The sequence below is a fragment of the Vicugna pacos genome, unplaced genomic scaffold (genome assembly GCF_048564905.1).
Source record: "Vicugna pacos unplaced genomic scaffold, VicPac4 scaffold_103, whole genome shotgun sequence".
NCBI classification, from domain to species: Eukaryota; Metazoa; Chordata; class Mammalia; order Artiodactyla; family Camelidae; genus Vicugna; species Vicugna pacos.
The window spans coordinates 81,350-88,646 of NW_027328783.1; the positions used below are offsets into that span (position 1 = coordinate 81,350).

The 7,297-nt window shown below is 31.2% G+C and overlaps 1 long non-coding RNA gene across 1 annotated transcript; it reads right to left on the reverse strand.

Annotated features, from left to right (window-relative positions):
- Nucleotides 1–887: 887 nt before the first annotated feature.
- LOC140694768 (uncharacterized) lies at nucleotides 888–2,672 on the reverse strand. Its single transcript, XR_012070390.1, has 2 exons — nucleotides 2,509–2,672; nucleotides 888–1,170 (listed from the first exon to the last, which is right to left on the reverse strand). It is a non-coding gene; the product is annotated as an uncharacterized lncRNA (long non-coding RNA).
- Nucleotides 2,673–7,297: the final 4,625 nt, after the last annotated feature.

Below are 7,297 nucleotides of genomic sequence, written 5' to 3' on the forward strand. Positions count from 1 at the left end.
GGTATCCAAGTTAGACAAGGAAAGGGGGATAGACAGGAAACATCTGGAAGAGGTGGTTTCTGTGCTGAGACTCGGAAAGTCTAAGTAGGTAAAAGGAGGACACCCAAAGTCCAAGGATGAGCTGGAGCAAAAGTGGTGAGTTTGCAGCTGAAATAGTTGACAATCATTTGCCTGGATATATCTCCAGATACAGTGAAACTTAAAGATATGCCAAGGTAATCAGATGCCAGATTTATAAAGAAATGACTAAACTAATTTGAGCTTGTGTGCTTAGATTTAGAAAGATATTAAATGCCACCCTGAAGACTTAAGCTTTTCTTTCGCTGGAAGATAAATGCAACATAAACTATTGACTAGAAAATATAGTAGACTCTTGAGGGCAGGAAATGAAAGCACCAATTAGAATGCTTTGATAACAGCACAAAGAAGACCATAGATAAAATTACTTCTTAAATTCTACCACATGCTGAATGTGCCATCTGAGACTACATCATGTGACCTTTATGACTCCAGGGATGACATAATAGAGAAATGATCCCTGGGCTGGTTCCTGCATTAATCTCCTGTTGCAACCTATCTTAACTTAACTCTTTTAATACTTTCCACGATGAACTAGAAACCATTTAGTACTTTTCCCTCTCTCCATGTTTTAGTGTTTTTCCAAATTCTTCCATTTTCTCTTCTTTCTTACAAGAAAGCACTAAAATTTACTCCCATTATTTTCCATCAAATGATCATATCAATCAAATATCTTTTTTTAAATGGTATCTTTGTCTCCCGTTTAACTCTTAACTCTATTTAAAAAGAAAATAAATAAAATGAAGGTACACAACTATGTTAATTTTTCAAATAACAAAATTGCAGATATTTGTCGACATTTGCCAACATCAATTTTAATCTTTTTTATTCTACATAATATGGTAGTCCTCTGGCAGATAAGTTGTAATTAGAATGACGTTTATAAACTGAAGATGGCTGATGAGTTGGCCTTGAAAGAGAGGTGGCTGATGTATCAGCTCTCACTGGCATGGGAAACCGTGCGTTGCTCCCTAGTTGAAGTTTAGAAAAACGACCTTCATTGGCAGATATGTTGTGATATCTATTTGGAAAGTTACAAGGTTCCACCATCAGTCCAAAATAATTGCTCTGTATGGGAGACAAGATGCTGTCCTGGAAATAGAAGTTGTAGTTGTAATGAAGTTCACAACACGACCATTTGCTTCAGTGTAGCTGCTTTGAGAGTGCCCGTGGACAGTGGTCAACCAATTTAAAAGAGCACTTTGATACACTGCAATTTGTTCTGGTGGTCTAAATGACATTGATGATGGAGGAGAAATATCACCTCTGATCAGGGTAATGGTATCTCCAATTATGTGGCTAGTTGAGGGCTTTCTTATTAGAGGCATGTTTAAATTTGCAGAATGTAAAAATGCACTTTCACCACTAGTGTCAGCCACAAAAACAGAATTATAATTATCCATATTACCCCCTCCTTTAAAGTGATTCTTTTTGAAATCTTCAACCAATGAAGATACCAGAGAGGCATTTGTAATCGCAACCCTTCTTTTTATTCTCACAAAAAGTGGGAGAAAGCCTCATTTAAAATTTGGATTTTGATAGAACTGCAGCTAAAACCAAAGGAGAAATATTTTAGTAATATTTTAAACCAAAATACAATAAGTGTAATGTAAAAAACCTCTTATTTCATGTTTACTATGCACAGCTGACGATATTTTGATATTCCTTATTTGGAAAATACACACTTTAAAAGTATAGACATCAAATTTAAGAAGTTAGCATTTGCAGTAATGGTGAATGCCAATTTTCAAAAGCAGCTTTAATACATTTATTTAGATTTCTGTTAAGATTCGTAGTTCCAAGCAAATTTTCTTATAATCTTGAATACTTATGGCACTGTCCTCTTTTTTTAGAAAAAATAAAGGATTTAACTTTGGAGTTTTATACAATTTTCAAAATCTAGCTTTACATTTATATTACCATAGATTGATATATAAAATAAAATTTTATATATAAGTTAACACGTGGTAACTAAAATTACTGAATATGTTGCTTAAAACAGAGACATCTTTTCTTTTGCCAGAAAGTCAGCTAGACAGGCAGATCTTTGAAAATTCTGCTGCACTTTACTAAACCCATAAAGGTTAAGCAGTCTAAGTAAACTTTTCATACTTCCAGTTTCAAATATTATAAAAAGGGTATTTTTTTCCAAAACTTCCTTCTTAAAGACATCTTCATCAATCACTATGGAAGTTCCATTATCATCCCACCAGATGGATTTAAATTGGTCACTCCCAGCCATTTTCGAGTGTTTTATTAGAAATGTCAGAGAACAAAAATCATTATCTTCATCTGGTTCAGAGGCACAAAGTGTGTAACATGGTCTTTTTATCAAGGATTCTTCAGACAAAGTCTGAAAAACAATTTCTTCAATCATAGACCTCAAATCCAAGTCCCCAGAGAATGTTTGATCACACAATAGAGATCTACCGGAGTTTCCTGAACCAGTTGGTCCATCTTTACGAGACACATCTTGAATTTCTGAAGAAATATGTGCCATTTCAAATAACTTTTTCTACAGCCACTTTTCTAATCTGCATAATTTTGAGCACTGCAGCTTCAAATGCTGCTTTGGCAGGCCTGCACAGATAAACTGCTAGGCCGTCACAATGTTTCTCACCCTGAGAAGCTGTGACATCACAAAATGCCTGGTCTCCTAGAAACTCAAGTGTAACATTCAGCCAGTGTTTACTTCTCATTCATCCAGTTAAATTGAAATATATAGGATGCTTATTTTTATAGTGTTATCTGCAAATATTATCCCCACAAAATCTTTTTAAATAATTTAATTTTAGTGTCTGTGAAATAAAACAAATCTCCATTCTTTTATACAGAAATTTATACCTGATTTGTGAACAGAGTATAAATAATGCCAAAAATATATAAAATAAATTTTAAGTTTTGGAATTTAAAGTGAAATTTGTGTAAAACCTGTACAGAGAATGTATAACTATTTTATTATAATTTGTAATTAAAGTGAAACATAATTTGATTTGGAAATGGAAGTAGTTATTTATCTGTGTACTTTACAATAAGTAGCTCTATATTCAAAACATGGGCAGAATAAATATCAGTTTATCTGGTATGTTTATAAATAAATGGTAAATATTTCTGAAATAAAATGAGATTAATATAATCAATCAAATTTAAGAAATCCCAAAGGGGGGAATTTTTGTTTTAAATTCTAATTCAGTGCTATATTTAAAACAATTGTAATTTAATATTCTACTTTAAAATTACAAAAGAGCCAACCTTATTGTATATTTACAAATGTTTATTTTTGCCATTCTTTCACTCAGAGGTTTTAAGTCCTTAGAAGAATAAATTTTCTTGTCATCTTTATAATCCATACTCTTGTGGCTTCTGTTATGTTTTCCAAAATGATGTTGATAAATACACTTATGCACAAGATCCTGGGTTCTATAAGCATTGATGCCATTAAGGGGCAAACAAACAATCAAAAAACAGAGAAATAACAGTATATGTAGGTTGGGGTGGAAAAGACCACGTTATGCATTCTAGGAACCATTATGTTTCTCAGACCTGAAACAGTTGGCATTGTTAGCAAAATATGACATTTTGAGGCAAGTGATTTGTTCACTTATTTTAAACAATAGCTATATTTTGTATCAGTTAACTGTAGTAAATCAAGTTCTACCAAAAGTTATATTCTGTATTTATAAATAAATTCCATTAAGGATAAGCCAAATTCAAAATGAGAGATAAAATTTTAAATAAATAAATATAAACTCAAGCCACAATGTAAATTTTTCCTTCAGTATGTGTATATTCCATTCTAAATCAACATTAGCAACATGAAATCATGCATAATATAAGTATTAGAAACTATAGTTAAGTTGCATTTAGTCCTGATTCATAAATATTATTTAATGTATGCAAATCAATATATGTCATACCATCCCTTAAAACACAGAGAATTCAAAAATAAAAATCTCAAAATATGTAGGAAAATTATTGACAGATCTGATCTTAATTTTTTATAAAAATATTCTTAACAAATTCACTTTAGACAGAATGTAACTAAACATAATAAAAACAATTTATGAAAAACCCATGTCTATCATTAAGTTCAATGTAAACATTCAGGTAGGTTTTCCTCTGGTCCAGGAATAAGAAAAAGTAGCTCATTCTCACTTGTCCTAAATTACACTACAAGAAGTCCTAGCCAGAACAACTAGTCAATACAAAATATAAAAGGTATCCAACTTGCAAAAAAGCAGTAAAATTTTTACAGTTGACATAATTATACATAGATGGAAAAGTCCATATACTCCTCCAGTGACTGTTAGAAATAATGAACAAACTTAGTAAACTTGCAGAATACAAAATCAATATACAAATATCCGTTACATTTTTATATAGTAACAACATATTGTCAGAAAGGAAAATTAGGAAAACAATTGTGTATATATTTATACAAAAAAGAATAAAATAGGAATACATTTGATAATTGATATAAAATAAATAAACATAGATCAATAAATTGCAGGGGCAAGAAATATAAGTAAACAAAATAATTAGAAAGATATTCTGTGCTTATGGATTGTATACAATTTGTGGAGCTATTCTAATCTATCTTTTACATGTTCAATCACCCCAGCACTACTTATTGAGGAGAATGTCTTTTCTTTTATACACTTTCTTTATACACTTGCTTCATTTTTCATGGGTTAATTGATCAGATGTGTGAGGGATTATATCTGGTTGCTCTACTCTCTTCTATTGATTGGCGTCTGTTTTTGAGCCAGTATCATGTTGTTTAAATTACTAAAGTTTGTAGGGCTGTTTGACATCATAGAAATTTACACCATTAGATTTAATACACTATTTTCAAGATTATTTTCGCAACACATGGTCTTTGTGAATACATATAAATTTTGAAATTATCTGTTCTATTAAATGGAAAATCTCATGGGTGTTTTGACATGAATCACACGAAATGTAGATTGCTTTGTGTAGTATGGTTGTTTCAACCACATTGTTTCACATCATTAACATAAGAGATCTTTTCATTTCTTTGGATCAATTTTAATTTCCTTCATAGATGTTTTTTATTTTTTAATGTAAAAGTTTTCTCCTTATTTGTTAACTTCATTTCTAGGTATTCTTTACATATATATATAATTATATATATTTATTTGTAAACACGTTTCCTACGCAAATACAAGTGGCAGAAGGCAGTGACAAGACATATTCAAAGTCCTGAATGAAAGAAAGCTGTAATCTAAGATAATTTATCTAGCAAGGCTATCCTTTAGAATAGAAGGAGAGATAAATAACTTCCACAAAATCAAATACTAAAAGAATTTTGCAACAGAAAAAGAAATAATGAAAGGTTTACCCTAAAAAAAAAAAAAAAAGAAGCAGGATACTACAGAAGGGAGAAAGGCATAATTAGAAAGGCAATAGCTGCAATGATTTACAACAGATTAAACATGATGTTGTAAAACAGGACATGAAAATGTTTAAGGGTCAGAAAGTGAAACAAGACAATACAGAGTATTTTCTTCTTGTTTCTGTTCTCTGTAGAATGGGATAGAGTTTGTATTCCTATCAGTTAAAATAAACAAATGTAGTAACAGGTCAATATACATGCAAAACATGGTAACCATAAGTCAACAGCTTAAAATGAAGTCACAAAGCCAAAAAGAAACCAAGATAATTAAAGAAAACTTATAAAGCCACAAAAAGAAAAAGAAATGAAAAAAAGGAAATACCAAGTCAACTGGAAAAAGAAGTTCAAAATGGAAATAAACACCAGTCTCCGAATAATTGTTGCAAAAGTTAATACACTAAGTGGTTCAATCAAAAGATATATATTGTCATGTGGGATAATATAACAAGACCCTACATTATGAAGCATTCTAGAGACCCACTTTAGAAAGAGGAACACACATCAATTGAAATTCAGAAGATGGAAAAATATATTCCATGTAAATGGACATGACAAGAAAGCAGGACTAGCAGTACTGACTTCACACAAAATAGACTTTACACCAAAGACCATAGAGAAAGATAAACAGGGACATGATATAATGATTAAAGAAGCAATACAAAATGAAGGTATTATACTCATTAAGATATATGCACTCAATATAGGAGCACCTTAATACATAAAGCAAATACTAATAGATAAAAATGGAGAAATCGATGGGAACACACTCACAGAAGTAGACTATGACTCCCCATTACCATTACTAGACTGGGCTTACAGAAAGAAAGTTAACAAGGGAACAAAGATACTAAATGTTACAAAAAAATAATTGATGATGGTTGATATTTTCAAAACAGTACTTCTTCCCAAAACAGAATATACTTTCTTTTCCAGTGCACATGGAACATTTCCTAGGATAGTTTATGTACTCAGGCACAGAAGAAGCCTCAACAATATTAAGAAGATAAAAATAATTTCAAGCATCTTTTCTGAGTATAATACCATGAACCTAGAAATCAATCACAGAAAAACAGGGAGAAAAATGACAGTGTGTAGATTAAACAACATGGTACTAAAATAAGGGGGGAGGTGAAGAAGTAAAAGAAGAAATGAAAAAAAAATCTCGAGAAATATGACAAAACACTAATCAAAGTCTATGGAATACAGTTAAAGCAGGCTTAAGAGGGAAGTTCAGAGTGACAAGTTCCTCCTCAAAGTAGAAGAGCAATTTCAAATAAATAATCTAACATTCTATGTAAACTAATCATGAAAAGAAGAGCAAACAAAACCAAAAGTCAGCAGAAAGAGGGAAATGAGAAAGATCAAGGAAGAATTGAAATGCAAATTAAAAAATAGAAAAAATCATTAAAACTCTTTTTTGAAATAGTAAACAAAATTGACAAAACTCTGGACAGGCTCACCAATAAGAAAAGAGAAAGAACACAAATAACATAAGAAATGAAAATGGAGAAACTACAAAGAGTACAATAAATTTGCATAATATCATAAGGGAATACCATGAAAAACTGCATGGAAACAAACTGAATATCCAAGGAGACATGGAGAAGTTTCTGGGAACATTAGCCAACCATTATTGCATCGAGAAGAAATTGACCATTTGAACAGACAGATCACCAGAAATGGAATGGCATTATAAATAAAAAAAAAAAAATCTCTGAAAACAAAATTCAGACCCAAGTAACTTCACTGTGGAATTTGACCAAACATACAAAGAAAAATCCATACCAGTCTTCCTCAATCTCT